Source organism: Plenodomus lingam, assembly GCF_022343315.1.
Source record: "Plenodomus lingam strain CAN1 chromosome Unknown contig_65, whole genome shotgun sequence".
NCBI classification, from domain to species: domain Eukaryota; kingdom Fungi; phylum Ascomycota; class Dothideomycetes; order Pleosporales; family Leptosphaeriaceae; genus Plenodomus; species Plenodomus lingam.
Window position 1 is genome coordinate 1 of NW_027093969.1, and position 21,798 is coordinate 21,798.

At 34.1% G+C, this 21,798-nt stretch overlaps 4 non-coding genes across 4 annotated transcripts; all 4 read left to right on the forward strand.

Moving 5' to 3' along the window:
* Positions 1-1,388: 1,388 nt before the first annotated feature.
* Positions 1,389-3,185, forward strand: IAQ61_009828. Its single transcript, XR_010715590.1, has one exon. It is a non-coding gene; the product is annotated as an 18S ribosomal RNA (ribosomal RNA).
* Positions 3,186-3,350: 165 nt separating this feature from the next.
* On the forward strand, positions 3,351-10,385 carry IAQ61_009829. The gene has a single exon (XR_010715591.1). It is a non-coding gene; the product is annotated as a 28S ribosomal RNA (ribosomal RNA).
* A 2,370-nt stretch (positions 10,386-12,755) lies between these two features.
* Positions 12,756-14,552, forward strand: IAQ61_009830. The gene has a single exon (XR_010715592.1). It is a non-coding gene; the product is annotated as an 18S ribosomal RNA (ribosomal RNA).
* A 165-nt stretch (positions 14,553-14,717) lies between these two features.
* Positions 14,718-21,796, forward strand: IAQ61_009831. The gene has a single exon (XR_010715593.1). It is a non-coding gene; the product is annotated as a 28S ribosomal RNA (ribosomal RNA).
* The last annotated feature ends 2 nt before the right edge of the window (positions 21,797-21,798 follow it).

Consider the following 21,798-nt stretch of genomic DNA (forward strand, 5'->3'; position numbering starts at 1 on the left):
TTCTATAACTTTAGGGCGTTCTATAACTTTAGGGCGTTCTATAACTTTTTATTTTTTAGGGTTAGTGTTCTATAACTTTAGCGCGTTCTATACCTTTTATTTATTCTATTACTTTAGTCCTTTCTATAACTTTAGACTATTCTATACTAGTAGCTATTATATCCTTTTTATAATACTTATTATATTATACTATTATCTATTATTCTTTACTGTTAAGTATATCCTTATATTTTATAAAACCTTTTCTCTACTAGCTAGTCCTACTATACTTTCTTTTATAACCTACTAGTATTAAATAATACCTTTATATTCTTCTTTTATACTATCTCTATTTCTTGTCTTATCTATTAAGTAGATATAGATAGAGCTAATAGATCTATAGTTAATATAGATACAGTAGTTATAGTAGAGTATAGATATTAGAGTAGATATCCTTATCTATATATTTACCTACTACTAATAAAATTCTAAGTTACTCTTATCTAGCAAATACGGGTTTATAGTTTATATAGGGCTGCGCATGTCTACATGGTTTTATATATAAAAAAGTGTACCTCTAAGCTATTTTCTGCTACACTAACCCCGCAACGCGAAAATTAAACCAAAACCCGTTCCTATAATATATAAGGAGGGCAAATAGATTCTTAAATACTAAATACCTAACTAACTAACTAAGGTTAAATCTGCTGCGCGTAGTTCTTGGATTAGGCGGTTAAACTAGCGTTGTTAGGCACTAAGGGGGCAATTTTTGCTTATGTCTGCGTCTATACTCCCTATAACTCCCTGTTGTTAGCGCTCTACGCCTATTTTAGCAGTAGTTAGACTAAATTTAAAAGTTTTAGTTTTATAATAGCTAGCCTTGTTTCCTAGATTTCTGCCTAGTTTAGATTTGCTCTAATTAGTAGGTAATTAGGGGCTTAGAGATTACTCTTTTACTTAACTAGGCAGGCCTAGGCCTATATACTAAAGTAACCCTGCTATTACGCCTAGTTTTGTGGTTGGCACCTAAAGTCCTACTATTAAAGTTTTAGTAGTAGGCAAAATTTAGGGTCTATAGATAGCTAGCACTACTAAACTATTTAACAGATCTTAGGGGATAGCCCTACCTAGCATCCGCTCCTAGTGAGTGTAGCAAAGTGTAGGTTTTCTCTACTTAAGGCATGTATGTGGCAAGTTTAAACACGCGGAAACGCCTATTAGGCTTTGTTATAGACTATTCCTTAAGAAACTTAGTAGGGGTAATTAAATTAGTTGCTAGTTATAACTAGTACCTTGTGTGCTGTTATGCTAGTAGCTAGAATTGCTTCTGTAATTTCTTATTACGTACTTTCCGCCTCCTTTTAGGGGTAGTGCTTGTGCGCTTTAGCGTATTAGGTATTAGGATTGTTACCTAGTTAATTCTGCTAGTAGTTATATGCTTGTCTTAAAGATTAAGCTATGTATATCTAAGTATAAGCAATTATACTGTAAAACTGCGAATAGCTTATTAAATTAGTTATTGTTTATTTAATAGTACCTTACTACTTAGATAACTGTAGTAATTCTAGAGCTAATACATGCTAAAAACCCTAACTTTAGAAGGGGTGTATTTATTAGATAAAAAACTAACGCCCTTTAGGGCTTCTTAGTGATTTATAATAACTTTATAGATTGCATAGCCTTGCGCTAGTAATAGTTTATTTAAATTTCTGCCCTATTAACTTTTAATAGTAAGGTATTAGCTTACTATAGTTTTAACGGGTAATAGGGAATTAGGGTTTAATTCTAGAGAGGGAGCCTAAGAAATGGCTACTACATCTAAGGAAGGCAGCAGGCGCGCAAATTACCTAATCCTAACATAGGGAGGTAGTGACAATAAATACTAATATAGGGCTCTTTTAGGTCTTGTAATTAGAATAAGTATAATTTAAACCTCTTAATAAGGAACAATTAGAGGGCAAGTCTAGTGCTAGCAGCTGCAGTAATTCTAGCTCTAATAGCGTATATTAAAGTTGTTGCAGTTAAAAAGCTTGTAGTTAAAACTTAGGTCTAGCTAGCAGGTCCACCTTACCGCGTGTACTTGTCTAGCTAGGCCTTCCTTCTAGAGAACCTTATGCCCTTTACTAGGCGTGTTAGGGACTAGGACTTTTACTTTAAAAAAATTAGAGTGTTTAAAGTAGGCCTTTGCTTAAATACGTTAGTATGGAATAATAGAATAGGACGTGCGGTCCTATTTTGTTAGTTTCTAGGACTACTGTAATAATTAATAGGGATAGTTAGGGGTATTAGTATTTAATTATTAGAGGTAAAATTCTTAGATTTATTAAAGACTAACTACTGCAAAAGCATTTACTAAGGATGTTTTTATTAATTAGTAAACAAAAGTTAGGGGATTAAAGATAATTAGATACTGTCGTAGTCTTAACTATAAACTATGCTAACTAGGGATTAGGTGATGTTCTTTTTCTAACTCGCTTAGCACCTTACAAGAAATTAAAGTTTTTAGGTTCTAGGGGGAGTATGGTCGCAAGGCTAAAACTTAAAGAAATTAATGGAAGGGCACTACTAGGCGTGGAGCCTGCGGCTTAATTTAACTTAACATGGGGAAACTTACTAGGTCTAGATAAAATAAGGATTAATAGATTAAGAGCTCTTTCTTGATTTTTTAGGTAGTAGTATATAGCTATTCTTAGTTAGTAGAGTAATTTGTCTGCTTAATTGCGATAACAAATAAGACCTTAACCTACTAAATAGCTAGGCTAGCTTTAGCTAGTTACTAGCTTCTTAGAGGGACTATTAGCTTAAGCTAATGGAAGTTTAAGGCAATAACAGGTCTGTAATGCCCTTAGATATTCTAGGCCGCACGCGCGCTACACTAATAGAGCTAACAAGTTTTTTACCTTAACTAAAAGGTCTAGGTAATCTTGTTAAACTCTATTGTGCTAGGGATAGAGTATTGCAATTATTGCTCTTTAACAAGGAATGCCTAGTAAGCGCGTGTTATTAGCATGCGTTAATTACGTCCCTGCCCTTTGTACACACCGCCTATCGCTACTACTAATTAAATGGCTTAGTAAGGCCTTTAGACTAGCTTAGGGAGGTTAGTAATAACTACCCTAAGCTAGAAAGTTCGTTAAACTTAGTTATTTAGAGGAAGTAAAAGTTGTAACAAGGTTTCTATAGGTAAACCTGCGGAAGGATTATTACCTATTTTTAAAGCACTGCTGCCTTAATTAGTAGCGGCAGTCTACTTTGATTCTGCCTATGTTTTTTGCATACTATTTATTTCCTTAGTAGGCTTACCTACTAATTAGATCCCCTAAAACTACTTATAATTATAGTTAGCGTTAGTAACACTATAATAAATTATAACTTTTAACAACAGATCTCTTAGTTCTAGTATTAATAAAGAACGCAGCGAAATGCGATAAGTAGTGTAAATTATAGAATTTAGTAAATTATTAAATCTTTAAACGCACATTGCGCCCCTTAGTATTCTATAGGGCATGCCTGTTTAAGCGTTATTTGTACCCTTAAGCTCTGCTTAGTGTTAGGTGTTTATTCTACTTAGGACTTGCCTTAAAATAATTGGCAGCTAGCATATTAGCCTAGAGCGTAGCATATTTTACGCCTCTTGTTATGGTTGTTAGCATCTATTAAGACACTTTTTAAGCTCTTAACCTTAGATTAGGTAGGGATACCTGCTAAACTTAAGCATATTAATAAGCGGAGGAAAAGAAACTAATAGGGATTGCCCTAGTAACGGCGAGTGAAGCAGCAATAGCTTAAATTTAAAATCTAGCTCTTTTAGGGTCTAAGTTGTAATTTGCAGAGGGCGCTTTAGCGTTAGCAGTAGTCTAAGTTCCTTAGAATAGGACGTTATAGAGGGTAAGAATCCTATACGTAGTTGCTGGCCTTCGCTATATAAAGCCCCTTTAACAAGTTAAGTTATTTAGGAATGCAGCTCTAAATAGGAGGTAAATTTCTTCTAAAGCTAAATACTAGCTAGAGACTAATAGCGTATAAGTAGAGTAATTAAAAGATAAAAAGCACTTTAGAAAGAGAGTTAAATAGCACGTGAAATTGTTAAAAGGGAAGCGCTTATAGCTAGACTTGCCTATAGTTACTTATCTAGGCTTTTATCTAGTGCACTCTTCTATAGGTAGGCTAGTATTAGTTTAGGCAGTTAGATAAAGGTCTCTGTTACGTACCTCCCTTTAGGGAGGCCTTATAGGGGAGACAACATGTAACTAGCCTAGACTAAGGTCTACGCATCTACTAGGATGCTAGCGTAATAGCTATAAGCGGCCTGTCTTGAAATATAGACTAAGGAGTCTAATATCTATGTAAGTATTTAGGTGTTAAGCCTAGACACGTAATAAAAGTAAATAGAGGTGGGAACCCTTTTAGGGTGCACTATTAACCAATCCTAATGTCTTTAGAAGGATTTAAGTAAGAGCATAGCTATTAGGACCTAAAAGATAGTAAACTATGCTTAAATAGGGTAAAGCTAGAGGAAACTCTAGTAGAGGCTTGTAGCAGTTCTAACGTGCAAATTAATTATTAAATTTAGGCATAGGGGCGAAAGACTAATTAAACTATCTAGTAGCTAGTTCCTACTAAAGTTTCCCTTAGGATAGCAGTAACGTATTTAGTTTTATAAGGTAAAGCGAATAATTAGAGGCCTAGGGGTTAAAATAACCTTTACCTATTCTTAAACTTTAAATATATAAGAAGTCCTTGTTACTTAATTAAACGTGGACACTTAAATATACTATTACTAGTAGGCTATTTTTAGTAAGCAGAACTAGTAATATAGGATAAACTAAATGTAGGGTTAAGGTGCTAGAATACACGCTTATTAGATACTACAAAAGGTGTTAGTTTATCTAGACAGTAGGATAGTAGCTATAGAAGTTAGAATCTACTAAGGAGTGTGTAACAACTTACCTGCTAAATAAACTAGCCCTAAAAATAGATGGCGCTTAAGCGTGTTACCTATACCCTGCCACTAGGGCAAGATTTAAGCCCTAGTAAGTAGGCAGGCGTAGAGGCTTGTGACGAAGCCTTAGGGGTAACCCTAGGTAGAATAGCCTCTAGTGTAGATCTTAGTAGTAGTAGCAAATACTTAAATAAGAACTTTAAGGACTAAAGTAGGGAAAGGTTCTGTATAAATAGTAGTTAGACATAGGTTAGTTAATCCTAAGAGATAGGGTAATTCTGTTTTAATATTAGTGCTTGCGCTACGCCCTTAAAAGGGAAGCTAGTTAATATTCTAGCACCTAGATGTAGATTCTCCGCGGTAACGCAACTAAGAGCGGAGACCTTAGTAGGAGCCCTAAGAAGAGTTCTCTTTTCTTCTTAATAGTCTGTTACCCTAAAATTAGTTTATCTAGAGCTAGGGTTTAATAGCTAGAAGAGCGCTACACTTTTGTAGTGTTTAGTGCGCTCCTAATAAGCCTTAAAAATCCACTTAAAGAAATAGTTTTTACGCTAGGTTGTACTTATAACTATAGTAGGTCTCTAAGGTAAAAAGCCTCTAGTTAATAGAATAATATAGATAAGGGAAGTTAGCAAAATAGATCTATAACTTTAGGAAAAGGATTAGCTCTAAGGGTTAGGTACGTTGGGCCTTAGGGAGAAGCCTCTAGCGTAGAAGGGCACTAACTATAAGGTAGGCGCCTCTTAGCGCTAGGGTGTAGACACCCTTAGCAGGTTTTAGCTGTCTAGCGTACATTTAACAACTAACTTAGAACTAGTATAGATAAGGGGAATCTAACTGTCTAATTAAAATATAGTATTATAATAGCTAGAAAGTAGTATTAATATAATATGATTTCTGCTTAGTGCTCTAAATATTAAAGCGAAGAGATTTAACTAAGCGCAGGTAAACAGCGGGAGTAACTATAACTCTCTTAAGGTAGCTAAATGCCTTGTTATCTAATTAGTAACGCGCATAAATAGATTAACAAGATTCCTACTGTCCCTATCTACTATCTAGCGAAACCACAGCTAAGGGAACAGGCTTAGCTAAATTAGCGGGGAAAGAAGACCCTGTTAAGCTTAACTCTAGTTTAATATTGTAAAAAGATATAGGGGGTGTAGAATAGGTAGGAGCTTTAGCGCTAGTAAAATACTACTACCCTTATTGTTTTTTTACTTATTTAATAAAGTAGAGCTAGGCCTTACTGCCTAACTTCTAGCGTTTAAGGTCCTTTATAGGCTAATCTAGGTTAAAGATATTATTAAGTAGGGAGTTTAGCTAGGGCAGCACATCTATTAAACTATAACGCAGGTGTCTTAAGGGGGACTTATAGAGAATAGAAATCTCTAGTAGAGTAAAAGGGCAAAAGTCCCCTTAATTTTAATTTTTAGTGTAAATACAAACTATAAAAGTGTAGCCTATTAATCCTTTAGTCCCTTAAAATTTAAGGCTAGAGGTACTAGAAAAGTTACTACAGGGATAACTGGCTTGTGGTAGCTAAGCGTTTATAGCAATGTTGCTTTTTAATCCTTTAATATTAGCTCTTCCTATTATACTAAAGCAGAATTTAGTAAGCGTTAGATTGTTTACCTACTAATAGGGAACGTAAGCTAGGTTTAGACTGTTATAAGATAGGTTAGTTTTACCCTACTAATAACCTTGCCCTAATAGTAATACTGCTTAGTACGAGAGGAACCGCGGTTTTAGATAATTAGTTTTTGCGGCTGTCTAACTAGGTATTGCTGCAAAGCTACTATCTACTAGATTATAGCTAAACGCCTCTAAGTTAGAATCTATGCTAGAACAGGGTGATTTCCGCCTACACTAGTTAGATACAAATAGGCCTTTGGCCTAGAACCTTACTAGATTGGCGTTAGCAGCCCTATTAAAGTTAGGGTTGTTAGCTAGTATATTGCAATTGTACAGTACGCAGGATTAAATCCTTTATAGATAACTTAGTTATCTAGCTAGGTCGTGTAAGTAGTTAAGTAGCCTTGTTGTTACAAGCTACTAAGCGTAAGCCTGTTGCTAGCTTGGTTAAAATTAGGATATTATGCCCTCCTTATTTGCAAAACTGCTGCCTAAATAGCTGCTGTTAATAGAAGGAAGAGGGCTATAGCGAACAAGTTATATAGTAATTGCAAGATAGAGAGGGCTAGAGCTAGGAGCAATCCTCGCAAAATATACAAAAGAACAGGTTGTGTGTGTACGTACCTTAGGCAGTTAATATATAGTATAGGAAGATTAAGAAAGGATTTAAGATAATCTATACAGATTTTTAGGCGGTGATCTATAACTTAAGAGCGTTCTATAACTTTTTATTTTTTAGGGGTACTGTTCTATAACTTTATAGCCTTCTATACTTAAAAATTCCTCTAGGCTATTCTATAACTATAGATTATTTAAACCTTTAGGGTATTCTATTAATATTTAAAAAAATCCTGTAGGCTATTCTATAAGCTTAGGGCGTTCTATAACTTTAGGGCGTTCTATAACTTTTTATTTTTTAGGTGTAGTGTTCTATAACTTTAGGGCGTTGTATAACTTTTTCTTTTTTAGAGGTAGTGTTCTATAACTTTAGGGCGTTCTATAACTTTAGGGCGTTCTATAACTTTAGGGCGTTCTACAACTTTTTATTTTTTAGGTGTAGTGTTCTATAACTTTAGGGCGTTCTATAACTTTAGGGAGTTCTATAACTTTAGGGCGTTCTACAACTTTTTATTTTTTAGGGGTAGTGTTCTATAACTTTAGGGCGTTCTATAACTTTAGGGCGTTCTATAACTTTAGGGCGTTCTATAACTTTAGGGCGTTCTACAACTTTTTATTTTTTAGGGGTAGTGTTCTATAACTTTAGGGCGTTCTATAACTTTAGGGCGTTCTATAACTTTAGGGCGTTCTACAACTTTTTATTTTTTAGGGGTAGTGTTCTATAACTTTAGGGCGTTCTATAACTTTAGGGCGTTCTATAACTTTAGGGCGTTCTACAACTTTTTATTTTTAGGGGTAGCGTTCTATAACTTTAGGGGTAGTGTTCTATAACTTTAGGGCGTTCTATAACTTTAGGGCGTTCTATAACTTTAGGGCGTTCTATAACTTTAGGGCGTTCTATAACTTTTTAATTTTTAGGGTTAGTATTCTATAATATTAGAGTGTTCTATAACTTTTTCTTTTTTAGAGGTGAGTGTTCTATAATATTAGAGTGTTCTATAACTTTTTATTTTTTAGGGTTAGTATTCTATAATATTAGAGTGTTCTATAACTTTTTCTTTTTTAGAGGTAGTGTTCTATAATATTAGAGTGTTCTATAACTTTTTCTTTTTTAGAGGTAGTGTTCTATAACTTTAGGGCGTTCTATAACTTTAGGGCGTTCTATAACTTTAGGGCGTTCTACAACTTTTTATTTTTTAGGTGTAGTGTTCTATAACTTTAGGGCGTTCTATAACTTTTTCTTTTTTAGAGGTAGTGTTCTATAACTTTAGGGAGTTCTATAACTTTAGGGCGTTCTACAACTTTTTATTTTTTAGGGGTAGTGTTCTATAACTTTAGGGCGTTCTATAACTTTAGGGCGTTCTATAACTTTAGGGCGTTCTACAACTTTTTATTTTTTAGGGGTAGTGTTCTATAACTTTAGGGCGTTCTATAACTTTAGGGCGTTCTACAACTTTTTATTTTTTAGGGGTAGTGTTCTATAACTTTAGGGCGTTCTATAACTTTAGGGCGTTCTATAACTTTAGGGCGTTCTACAACTTTTTATTTTTTAGGGGTAGTATTCTATAACTTTAGGGCGTTCTATAACTTTTTCTTTTTAGAGGTAGTGTTCTATAACTTTAGGGCGTTCTACAACTTTTTATTTTTTAGGGGTAGTGTTCTATAACTTTAGGGCGTTCTATAACTTTAGGGCGTTCTATAACTTTAGGGCGTTCTACAACTTTTTATTTTTTAGGGGTAGTGTTCTATAACTTTAGGGCGTTCTATAACTTTAGGGCGTTCTATAACTTTAGGGCGTTCTATAACTTAGGGCGTTCTACAACTTTTTATTTTTTAGGGGTAGTGTTCTATAACTTTAGGGCGTTCTATAACTTTAGGGCGTTCTATAACTTTAGGGCGTTCTACAACTTTTTATTTTTTAGGGGTAGTGTTCTATAACTTTAGGGCGTTCTATAACTTTAGGGCGTTCTATAACTTTAGGGCGTTCTACAACTTTTTATTTTTTAGGGGTAGTGTTCTATAACTTTAGGGCGTTCTATAACTTTAGGGCGTTCTATAACTTTAGGGCGTTCTACAACTTTTTATTTTTTAGGGGTAGTGTTCTATAACTTTAGGGCGTTCTATAACTTTAGGGCGTTCTATAACTTTAGGGCGTTCTACAACTTTTTATTTTTTAGGGGTAGTGTTCTATAACTTTAGGGCGTTCTATAACTTTAGGGCGTTCTATAACTTTAGGGCGTTCTACAACTTTTTATTTTTTAGGGGTAGTGTTCTATAACTTTAGGGCGTTCTATAACTTTAGGGCGTTCTATAACTTTAGGGCGTTCTACAACTTTTTATTTTTTAGGGGTAGTGTTCTATAACTTTAGGGCGTTCTATAACTTTAGGGCGTTCTATAACTTTAGGGCGTTCTACAACTTTTTATTTTTTAGGGGTAGTGTTCTATAACTTTAGGGCGTTCTATAACTTTAGGGCGTTCTACAACTTTTTATTTTTAGGGGTAGTGTTCTATAACTTTAGGGCGTTCTATAACTTTTTCTTTTTTAGAGGTAGTGTTCTATAACTTTAGGGCGTTCTATAACTTTAGGGCGTTCTATAACTTTAGGGCGTTCTATAACTTTTTATTTTTTAGGGGTAGTGTTCTATAACTTTAGGGCGTTCTATAACTTTAGGGCGTTCTATAACTTTTTATTTTTAGGGTTAGTATTCTATAATATTAGAGTGTTCTATAACTTTTTCTTTTTTAGAGGTAGTGTTCTATAATATTAGAGTGTTCTATAACTTTTTATTTTTTAGGGTTAGTATTCTATAATATTAGAGTGTTCTATAACTTTTTCTTTTTTAGAGGTAGTGTTCTATAATATTAGAGTGTTCTATAACTTTTTCTTTTTTAGAGGTAGTGTTCTATAACTTTAGGGCGTTCTATAACTTTAGGGCGTTCTATAACTTTAGGGCGTTCTACAACTTTTTATTTTTTAGGTGTAGTGTTCTATAACTTTAGGGCGTTCTATAACTTTTTCTTTTTTAGAGGTAGTGTTCTATAACTTTAGGGCGTTCTATAACTTTAGGGCGTTCTACAACTTTTTATTTTTTAGGGGTAGTGTTCTATAACTTTAGGGCGTTCTATAACTTTAGGGCGTTCTATAACTTTAGGGCGTTCTATAACTTTAGGGCGTTCTATAACTTTAGGGCGTTCTACAACTTTTTATTTTTTAGGGGTAGTGTTCTATAACTTTAGGGCGTTCTATAACTTTAGGGCGTTCTATAACTTTAGGGCGTCTATAACTTTAGGGCGTTCTATAACTTTAGGGCGTTCTACAACTTTTTATTTTTTAGGGGTAGTGTTCTATAACTTTAGGGCGTTCTATAACTTTAGGGCGTTCTACAACTTTTTATTTTTTAGGGGTAGTATTCTATAACTTTAGGGCGTTCTATAACTTTAGGGCGTTCTATAACTTTAGGGCGTTCTACAACTTTTTATTTTTTAGGGGTAGTGTTCTATAACTTTAGGGCGTTCTATAACTTTAGGGCGTTCTATAACTTTAGGGCGTTCTACAACTTTTTATTTTTAGGGGTAGTGTTCTATAACTTTAGGGCGTTCTATAACTTTAGGGCGTTCTATAACTTTAGGGCGTTCTATAACTTTTTATTTTTTAGGGTTAGTATTCTATAATATTAGAGTGTTCTATAACTTTTTCTTTTTTAGAGGTAGTGTTCTATAATATTAGAGTGTTCTATAACTTTTTATTTTTTAGAGGTTGTATTCTATAATATTAGAGTGTTCTATAACTTTAGGGTGTTCTATAATATTAGAGTGTTCTATAACTTTTTATTTTTTAGGGTTAGTATTCTATAATATTAGAGTGTTCTATAACTTTTTCTTTTTTAGAGGTAGTGTTCTATAATATTAGAGTGTTCTATAACTTTTTCTTTTTTAGAGGTAGTGTTCTATAACTTTAGGGCGTTCTATAACTTTAGGGCGTTCTATAACTTTAGGGCGTTCTACAACTTTTTATTTTTTAGGTGTAGTGTTCTATAACTTTAGGGCGTTCTATAACTTTTTCTTTTTTAGAGGTAGTGTTCTATAACTTTAGGGAGTTCTATAACTTTAGGGCGTTCTACAACTTTTTATTTTTAGGGGTAGTGTTCTATAACTTTAGGGCGTTCTATAACTTTAGGGCTTCTATCTTAGGGTGTTCTATAACTTTAGGGCGTTCTATAACTTTAGGGCGTTCTATAACTTTTTATTTTTTAGGGTTAGTGTTCTATAACTTTAGCGCGTTCTATACCTTTTATTTATTCTATTACTTTAGTCCTTTCTATAACTTTAGACTATTCTATACTAGTAGCTATTATATCCTTTTTATAATACTTATTATATCATACTATTATCTATTATTCTTTACTGTTAAGTATATCCTTATATTTTATAAAACCTTTTCTCTACTAGCTAGTCCTACTATACTTTCTTTTATAACCTACTAGTATTAAATAATACCTTTATATTCTTCTTTTATACTATCTCTATTTCTTGCCTTATCTATTAAGTAGATATAGATAGAGCTAATAGATCTATAGTTAATATAGATATAGTAGTTATAGTAGAGTATAGATATTAGAGTAGATATCCTTATCTATATATTTACCTACTACTAATAAAATTCTAAGTTACTCTTATCTAGCGAATATAGGTTTATGGTTTGTATAGGACTGCGTATATCTACACAGTTTTACATATAAAAAAGTGTACCTCTAAGCTATTTTCCACCACACTAACCCCGCGACGCGAAAATTAAACCAAAACCTGTTCCTATAATATATAAGGAGGGCAAATAGATTCTTAAATACTAAATACCTAACTAACTAACTAAGGTTAAATCTGCTGCGCGTAGTTCTTGGATTAGGCGGTTAAACTAGCGTTGTTAGGCACTAAGGGGGCAATTTTTGCTTGTGTCCGCGTCTATACTCCCTATAACTCCCTGTTGTTAGCGCTCTGCGCCTGTTTTAGCGGTAGTTAGACTAAATTTAAAAGTTTTAGTTTTATAATAGCTAGCCTTGTTTCCTAGATTTCTGCCTGGTTTGGATTTGCTCTAATTAGTAGGTAATTAGGGGCTTGGAGATTGCTCTTCTACTTAACTAGGCAGGCCTAGGCCTATATACTAAAGCAACCCTGCTATTGCGCCTAGTTTTGTAGTTAGCACCTAAAGTCCTACTGTTAAAGTTTTAGCAGTAGGCAAAATTTAGGGTCTATAGATAGCTGGCACTGCTAAACTATTTAACAGATCTTAGGGGACAGCCCTGCCTAGCATCCGCTCCTAGTAAGCGTGGTAAAGTGTAGGTTTTCTCTACTTAAGGCATGTATGTGGCGAGTTTAAACACGCAGAAACGCCTATTAGGCTTTGTTATAGACTATTCCTTAAGAAACTTAGTAGGGGCAATTAAATTAGTTACTAGTTGTAACTAGTGCCTTGTGTGCTATTATGCTAGTAGCTAGAATTGCTTCTGCGATTTCTTATCACATACTTTCTGCCTCCTTTTAGGGGTAGTGCTTATACGCTTTAGCGTATTAGGCATTAGGATTGTTACCTAGTTAATTCTGCTAGTAGTTATATACTTGTCTTAAAGATTAAGCCATGTATATCTAAGTATAAGTAATTATACCGTGAAACTGCAAATAGCTTATTAAATTAGTTATTGTTTATTTAATAGTACCTTACTACTTAGATAACTATAGTAATTCTAGAGCTAATACATGCTAAAAACCCTAACTTTAGAAGGGGTGTATTTATTAGATAAAAAACCAACGCCCTTTAGGGCTTCTTAGTAATTTATAATAACTTTATAGATTGTATGGCCTTACGCTAGCGACAGTTTATTTAAATTTCTGCCCTATTAACTTTTAATAGTAAGGTATTAGCTTACTATAGTTTTAATAGGTAACAGGGAATTAGGGTTTAATTCTAGAGAGGGAGCCTAAGAAATAGCTACTATATCTAAGGAAGGCAGCAGGCGCGCAAATTACCTAATCCTAACATAGGGAGGTAGTAATAATAAATACTAATATAGGGCTCTTTTAGGTCTTGTAATTAGAATAAGTATAATTTAAACCTCTTAACGAGGAATAATTAGAGGGCAAGTCTAGTGCTAGTAGCTGCGGTAATTCTAGCTCTAATAGCGTATATTAAAGTTATTGTAGTTAAAAAGCTTATAGTTAAAACTTAGGTCTAGCTAGCAGGTCTGCCTTACTACGTGTACTTGTCTAGCTAGGCCTTCCTTCTAGAGAACCTTATGCCCTTTACTAGGCGTGTTAGGGACTAGGACTTTTACTTTAAAAAAATTAGAGTGTTTAAAGTAGGCCTTTGCTTAAATACGTTAGCATAGAATAATAGAATAGGATGTGTGGTCCTATTTTGTTAGTTTCTAGGACTGCTGTAATAATTAATAGGGATAGTTAGGGGTATTAGTATTTAATTATTAGAGGTGAAATTCTTAGATTTATTAAAGACTAACTACTGCGAAAGCATTTGCTAAGGATGTTTTTATTAATTAGTAAACAAAAGTTAGGGGATTAAAGATAATTAGATACTGTCGTAGTCTTAACTGTAAACTATGCTAACTAGGGATTAGGCGATGTTCTTTTTCTAACTTGCTTAGCACCTTATAAGAAATTAAAGTTTTTAGGTTCTAGGGGGAGTATAGTTGCAAGGCTAAAACTTAAAGAAATTAATAGAAGGGCACTACTAGGCGTAGAGCCTGCGGCTTAATTTGACTTAACACAGGGAAACTTACTAGGTCTAGATAAAATAAGGATTAATAGATTAAGAGCTCTTTCTTAATTTTTTAGGTAGTGGTGCATAGCTGTTCTTAGTTAGTAGAGTGATTTGTCTGCTTAATTACGATAACAAACAAGACCTTAACCTGCTAAATAGCTAGGCTAGCTTTAGCTAGTTGCTAGCTTCTTAGAGGGACTATTAGCTTAAGCTAATAGAAGTTTAAGGTAATAACAGGTCTATAATGCCCTTAGATGTTCTAGGCTACACGCGCGCTACACTAACAGAGCTAACAAGTTCTTTACCTTAACTAAAAGGTCTAGGTAATCTTATTAAACTCTATTATGCTAGGGATAGAGTATTGCAATTATTGCTCTTTAATAAGGAATGCCTAGTAAGCGCGTGTTATTAGTATGCGTTAATTACGTCCCTGCCCTTTGTACACACTGCCTATTACTACTACTAATTAAATAGCTTAGTAAGGCCTTTAGACTAGCTTAGGGAGGTTAGCAACAACTACCCTAAGCTAGAAAGTTCGTTAAACTTAGTTATTTAGAGGAAGTAAAAGTCGTAACAAGGTTTCTATAGGTAAACCTGTAGAAGGATTATTACCTATTTTTAAAGCACTACCGCCTTAATTAGTAGTAGTAGTCTACTTTAATTCTGCCTATGTTTTTTGCGTACTATTTATTTCCTTAGTAGGCTTGCCTACTAATTAGATCCCCTAAAACTACTTGCAATTGCAGTTAGCGTTAGTAACACTATAATAAATTACAACTTTTAATAATAGATCTCTTGGTTCTAGTATTAATAAAGAATGCAGCGAAATGCGATAAGTAGTGTAAATTATAGAATTTAGTAAATTATTAAATCTTTAAACGCACATTGCGCCCCTTAGTATTCTATAGGGTATGCCTGTTTAAGCGTTATTTGTACCCTTAAGCTCTGCTTAGTGTTAGGTGTTTGTTCTACTTAGGACTTGCCTTAAAACAATTAGTAGCTAGCACATTAGCCTAGAGCGCAGCACATTTTGCGCCTCTTGTTATAGTTGTTAGTATCTATTAAGATACTTTTTAAGCTCTTAACCTTAAATTAGGTAGGGATACCTGCTAAACTTAAGTATATTAATAAGCGGAGGAAAAGAAACTAACAGGGATTGCCCTAGTAACGGCGAGTAAAGCGGTAATAGCTTAAATTTAAAATCTGGCTCTTTTAGGGTCTGAGTTGTAATTTGCAGAGGGCGCTTTAGCGTTAGTAGTAGTCTAAGTTCCTTAGAATAGGATGTTATAGAGGGTAAGAATCCTATATATAGTTACTAGCCTTTGCTATATAAAGCCCCTTTAACAAGTTAAGTTATTTAGGAATGTAGCTCTAAATAGGAGGTAAATTTCTTCTAAAGCTAAATACTAGCTAGAGACTAATAGCGCACAAGTAGAGTAATTAAAAGATAAAAAGTACTTTAGAAAGAGAGTTAAATAGCACGTAAAATTATTAAAAGGGAAGCGCTTGCAGCTAGACTTGCCTGTAGTTACTTATCTAGGCTTTTATCTAGTGCACTCTTCTATAGGCAGGCTAGTATTAGTTTAGGCAGTTAGATAAAGGTCTCTGTTACGTACCTCCCTTTAGGGAGGCCTTATAGGGGAGATAATATGCAACTAGCCTAGACTAAGGTCCGCGTATCTACTAGGATGCTAGCGTAATGGCTGTAAGCGGCCTATCTTAAAATATAGACTAAGGAGTCTAACATCTATACAAGTGTTTAGGTGTTAAGCCTAGACGCGTAATAAAAGTAAATAGAGGTGGGAACCCTTTTAGGGTGCACTATTAACTAATCCTAATATCTTTAGAAGGATTTAAGTAAGAGTATAGCTATTAAGACCTAAAAGATGGTAAACTATGCTTAAATAGGGTGAAGCTAGAGGAAACTCTAGTAGAGGCTTGTAGTGGTTCTAACGTGTAAATTAATTGTTAAATTTAGGTATAGGGGCGAAAGACTAATTAAACTATCTAGTAGCTAGTTCCTACTAAAGTTTCCCTTAGGATAGCAGTAACGTATTTAGTTTTATAAGGTAAAGCGAATAATTAGAGGCCTAGGGGTTAAAATAACCTTTACCTATTCTTAAACTTTAAATATATAAGAAGTCCTTGTTACTTAATTAAACGTGGACACTTAAATGTACTGTTACTAGTAGGCTATTTTTAGTAAGCAGAACTAGTAATGTAGGATAAACTAAACGCGGGGTTAAGGTGCTAGAATGCACGCTTATTAGATACTACAAAAGGTGTTAGTTTATCTAGATAGTAGGACAGTAGCTATAGAAGTTAGAATCTACTAAGGAGTGTGTAACAACTTACTTACTAAATAAACTAGCCCTAAAAATAGATGGCGCTTAAGCGTGTTACCTATACCCTGCCGCTAGGGCAAGATTTAAGCCCTAGTAAGTAGGCAGGCGTAGAGGCTTGTGACAAAGCCTTAGGGGTAACCCTAGGTAGAATGGCCTCTAGTGTAGATCTTGGTAGTAGTAGCAAATACTTAAATAAGAACTTTAAGGACTAAAGTAGGGAAAGGTTCTGTGTAAATAGTAGTTAGATATAGGTTAGTTAATCCTAAGAGATAGGGTAATTCTATTTTAATATTAGTGCTTACGCTGCGCCCTTAAAAGGGAAGCTAGTTAATATTCTAGCACCTAGATGTAGATTCTCCGCGGCAACGCAACTAAGAGCGGAGACCTTAGCAGGAGCCCTAAGAAGAGTTCTCTTTTCTTCTTAACAGTCTATTACCCTAAAATTAGTTTGTCTAGAGCTAGGGTTTAATGGCTAGAAGAGCGCTGCACTTTTGCAGTATTTAGTGCGCTCCTAACAAGCCTTAAAAATCTACTTAAAGAAATAGTTTTTACGCTAGGTCGTACTTATAACTATAGTAGGTCTCTAAGGTAAAAAGCCTCTAGTTAATAGAACAATATAGATAAGGGAAGTTAGCAAAATAGATCTATAACTTTAGGAAAAGGATTAGCTCTAAGGGTTAGGTACGTTAGGCCTTAGGGAGAAGCCTCTGGCGTAGAAGGGCACTAACTGTAAGGTAGGCGCCTCTTAGCGCTAGGGTGCAGACACCCTTGGTAGGTTTTAGCTATCTAGCGTACGTTTAACAACTAACTTAGAACTAGTATAGATAAGGGGAATCTAACTATCTAATTAAAACATAGCATTATAATAGCTAGAAAGTAGTATTAATATAATGTAATTTCTGCCTAGTGCTCTAAATATTAAAGCGAAGAGATTTAACTAAGCGCAGGTAAATAGCGGGAGTAACTATAACTCTCTTAAGGTAGCTAAATGCCTTATTATCTAATTAGTGACGCGCATAAATAGATTAATAAGATTCCTACTATCCCTATCTACTATCTAGCGAAACTATAGCTAAGGGAATAGGCTTAGCTAAATTAGCGGGGAAAGAAGACCCTATTAAGCTTAACTCTAGTTTAACATTATAAAAAGATATAGGGGGTGTAGAATAGGTAGGAGCTTTAGCGCTAGTAAAATACTACTACCCTTATTATTTTTTTACTTATTTAATAAAGCGGAGCTAGGCCTTACTACCTAACTTCTAGCGTTTAAGGTCCTTTGTAGGCTAATCTAGGTTAAAGATATTATTAGGTAGGGAGTTTAGCTAGGGCGGCACATCTATTAAACTATAATGTAGGTGTCCTAAGGGGGACTTATAGAGAATAGAAATCTCTAGTAGAGTAAAAGGGCAAAAGTCCCCTTAATTTTGATTTTTAGTGTGAATACAAACCATAAAAGTGTAGCCTATTAATCCTTTAGTCCCTTAAAATTTAAGGCTAGAGGTGCTAGAAAAGTTACTATAGGGATAACTAGCTTGTGGTAGCTAAGCGTTTATAGCAACGTTGCTTTTTGATCCTTTAATATTAGCTCTTCCTATTATACTAAAGTAGAATTTAGTAAGCGTTAGATTATTCACCTACTAATAGGGAACGTAAGCTAGGTTTAGACTGTTGTAAGATAGGTTAGTTTTACCCTACTAATAACCTTGCCCTAATAGTAATACCGCTTAGTACGAGAGGAACTGCGGTTTTAGATAATTGGTTTTTGCGGCTATCTAACTAGGCATTGCCACAAAGCTACTATCTGCTAGATTATAGCTAAACGCCTCTAAGTTAGAATCTATGCTAGAACAGGGTGATTTCTGCCTGCACTAGTTAGATATAAATAGGCCTTTGGCCTAGAACCTTACTAGATTAGCGTTAGCAGCCCTATTAAAGTTAGGGTTGTTAGCTAGTATATTGTAATTATATAGTGCGCAGGATTAAATCCTTTGTAGATAACTTAGTTGTCTAGCTAGGTCGTGTAAGTAGTTAAGTAGCCTTATTATTACAAGCTACTAAGCGTAAGCCCGTTGCTAGCTTGGTTGAAATTAGGATATTATGCCCTCCTTATTTGTAAAACTGCTGCCTAAACAGCTACTATTAATAGAAGGAAGAGGGCCATAGCAAACAAGTTATATAGTAATTGCAAGATAGAGAGGGCTAGAGCTAGGAGCAATCCTTACAAAATATACAAAAGAACAGGTTGTGTGTGTACGTACCTTAGGCAGTTAATATATAGCATAGGAAGATTAAGAAAGGATTTAAGATAATCTATATAGATTTTTAGGCGGTGATCTATAACTTAAGAGCGTTCTATAACTTTTTATTTTTTAGGGGTACTGTTCTATAACTTTATAGCCTTCTATACTTAAAAATTCCTCTAGGCTATTCTATAACTATAGATTATTTAAACCTTTAGGGTATTCTATTAATATTTAAAAAAATCCTGTAGGCTATTCTATAAGCTTAGGGCGTTCTATAACTTTAGGGCGTTCTATAACTTTTTATTTTTTAGGTGTAGTATTCTATAACTTTAGGGCGTTGTATAACTTTTTCTTTTTTAGAGGTAGTATTCTATAACTTTAGGGCGTTCTATAACTTTAGGGCGTTCTACAACTTTTTATTTTTTAGGTGTAGTGTTCTATAACTTTAGGGCGTTCTATAACTTTTTCTTTTTTAGAGGTAGTGTTCTATAACTTTAGGGCGTTCTATAACTTTAGGGCGTTCTATAACTTTAGGGCGTTCTACAACTTTTTATTTTTTAGGGGTAGTGTTCTATAACTTTAGGGCGTTCTATAACTTTAGGGCGTTCTATAACTTTAGGGCGTTCTACAACTTTTTATTTTTTAGGGGTAGTGTTCTATAACTTTAGGGCGTTCTATAACTTTAGGGCGTTCTATAACTTTAGGGCGTTCTACAACTTTTTATTTTTTAGGGGTAGTGTTCTATAACTTTAGGGCGTTCTATAACTTTAGGGCGTTCTATAACTTTAGGGCGTTCTACAACTTTTTATTTTTTAGGGGTAGTGTTCTATAACTTTAGGGCGTTCTATAACTTTAGGGCGTTCTATAACTTTAGGGCGTTCTACAACTTTTTATTTTTTAGGGGTAGTGTTCTATAACTTTAGGGCGTTCTATAACTTTTTCTTTTTTAGGGTATGTTCTATAACTTTAGGGCGTTCTATAACTTTTTATTTTTTAGGGGTAGTGTTCTATAACTTTAGGGCGTTCTATAACTTTTTTAGAGGAGTGTTCTATAACTTTAGGGCGTTCTATAACTTTTTATTTTTTAGGGGTAGTGTTCTATAACTTTAGGGCGTTCTATAACTTTTTTTTTTTAGAGGTAGTGTTCTATAACTTTAGGGCGTTCTATAACTTTTTATTTTTTAGGGGTAGTGTTCTATAACTCTAGGGCGTTCTATAACTTTTTATTTTTTAGGGTTAGTATTCTATAATATTAGAGTGTTCTATAACTTTTTCTTTTTTAGAGGTAGTGTTCTATAACTTTAGGGCGTTCTATAACTTTAGGCGTTCTATAACTTTAGGGCGTTCTATAACTTTTTATTTTTTAGGGGTAGTGTTCTATAACTTTAGGGCGTTCTATAACTTTAGGGCGTTCTATAACTTTAGGGCGTTCTATAACTTTAGGGCGTTCTATAACTTTTTATTTTTTAGGGTTAGTATTCTATAATATTAGAGTGTTCTATAACTTTTTCTTTTTTAGAGGTAGTGTTCTATAATATTAGAGTGTTCTATAACTTTTTATTTTTTAGGGTTAGTATTCTATAATATTAGAGTGTTCTATAACTTTTTCTTTTTTAGAGGTAGTGTTCTATAATATTAGAGTGTTCTATAACTTTTTCTTTTTTAGAGGTAGTGTTCTATAACTTTAGGGCGTTCTATAACTTTAGGGCGTTCTATAACTTTAGGGCGTTCTACAACTTTTTATTTTTTAGGTGTAGTGTTCTATAACTTTAGGGCGTTCTATAACTTTTTCTTTTTTAGAGGTAGTGTTCTATAACTTTAGGGAGTTCTACAACTTTTTATTTTTAGGGGTAGCGTTCTATAACTTTAGGGCGTTCTATAACTTTAGGGCCTTCTATAAGCTTAGGGCGTTCTATAACTTTAGGGCGTTCTATAACTTTAGGGCGTTCTATAACTTTTTATTTTTTAGGGTTAGTGTTCTATAACTTTAGCGCGTTCTATACCTTTTATTTATTCTATTACTTTAGTCCTTTCTATAACTTTAGACTATTCTATACTAGTAGCTATTATATCCTTTTTATAATACTTATTATATTATACTATTATCTATTATTCTTTACTGTTAAGTATATCCTTATATTTTATAAAACCTTTTCTCTACTAGCTAGTCCTACTATACTTTCTTTTATAACCTACTAGTATTAAATAATACCTTTATATTCTTCTTTTATACTATCTCTATTTCTTGCCTTATCTATTAAGTAGATATAGATAGAGCTAATAGATCTATAGTTAATATAGATATAGTAGTTATAGTAGAGTATAGATATTAGAGTAGATATCCTTATCTATATATTTACCTACTACTAATAAAATTCCAAGTTACTCTTATCTAGCGAATACAGGTTTATAGTTTGTATAGGGCTGCGCATATCTACACGGTTTTACATATAAAAAAGTGTACCTCTAAGCTATTTTCTACTGCACTAACCCCGCAACGCGAAAATTAAACCAAAACCTATTCCTATAATATATAAGGAGGGCAAATAGATTCTTAAATACTAAATACCTAACTAACTAACTAAGGTTAAATCTGCTGCGCGCAGTTCTTAGATTAGGCAGTTAAACTAGCGTTATTAGGCACTAAGGGGGCAATTTTTGCTTGTGTCCGCGTCTATACTCCCTATAACTCCCTATTATTAGCGCTCTGCGCCTGTTTTAGCAGTAGTTAGACTAAATTTAAAAGTTTTAGTTTTATAATAGCTAGCCTTGTTTCCTAGATTTCTGCCTAGTTTAGATTTGCTCTAATTAGTAGGTAATTAGGGGCTTAGAGATTACTCTTCTACTTAACTAGGCAGGCCTAGGCCTATATGCTAAAGCAACCCTGCTATTGCGCCTAGTTTTGTGGTTAGCACCTAAAGTCCTACTATTAAAGTTTTAGTAGTAGGCAAAATTTAGGGTCTATAGATAGCTAGCACTGCTAAACTATTTAATAGATCTTAGGGGACAGCCCTACCTAGCATCCGCTCCTAGTAAGCGTGGCAAAGCGTAGGTTTTCTCTACTTAAGGCATGTATGTGGCGAGTTTAAACACGCAGAAACGCCTATTAGGCTTTATTGCGGACTATTCCTTAAGAAACTTAGTAGGGGCAATTAAATTAGTTGCTAGTTATAACTAGTGCCTTGTGTGCTATTATGCTAGTAGCTAGAATTGCTTCTGCAATTTCTTATCACGTACTTTCTGCCTCCTTTTAGGGGTAGTGCTTGTGC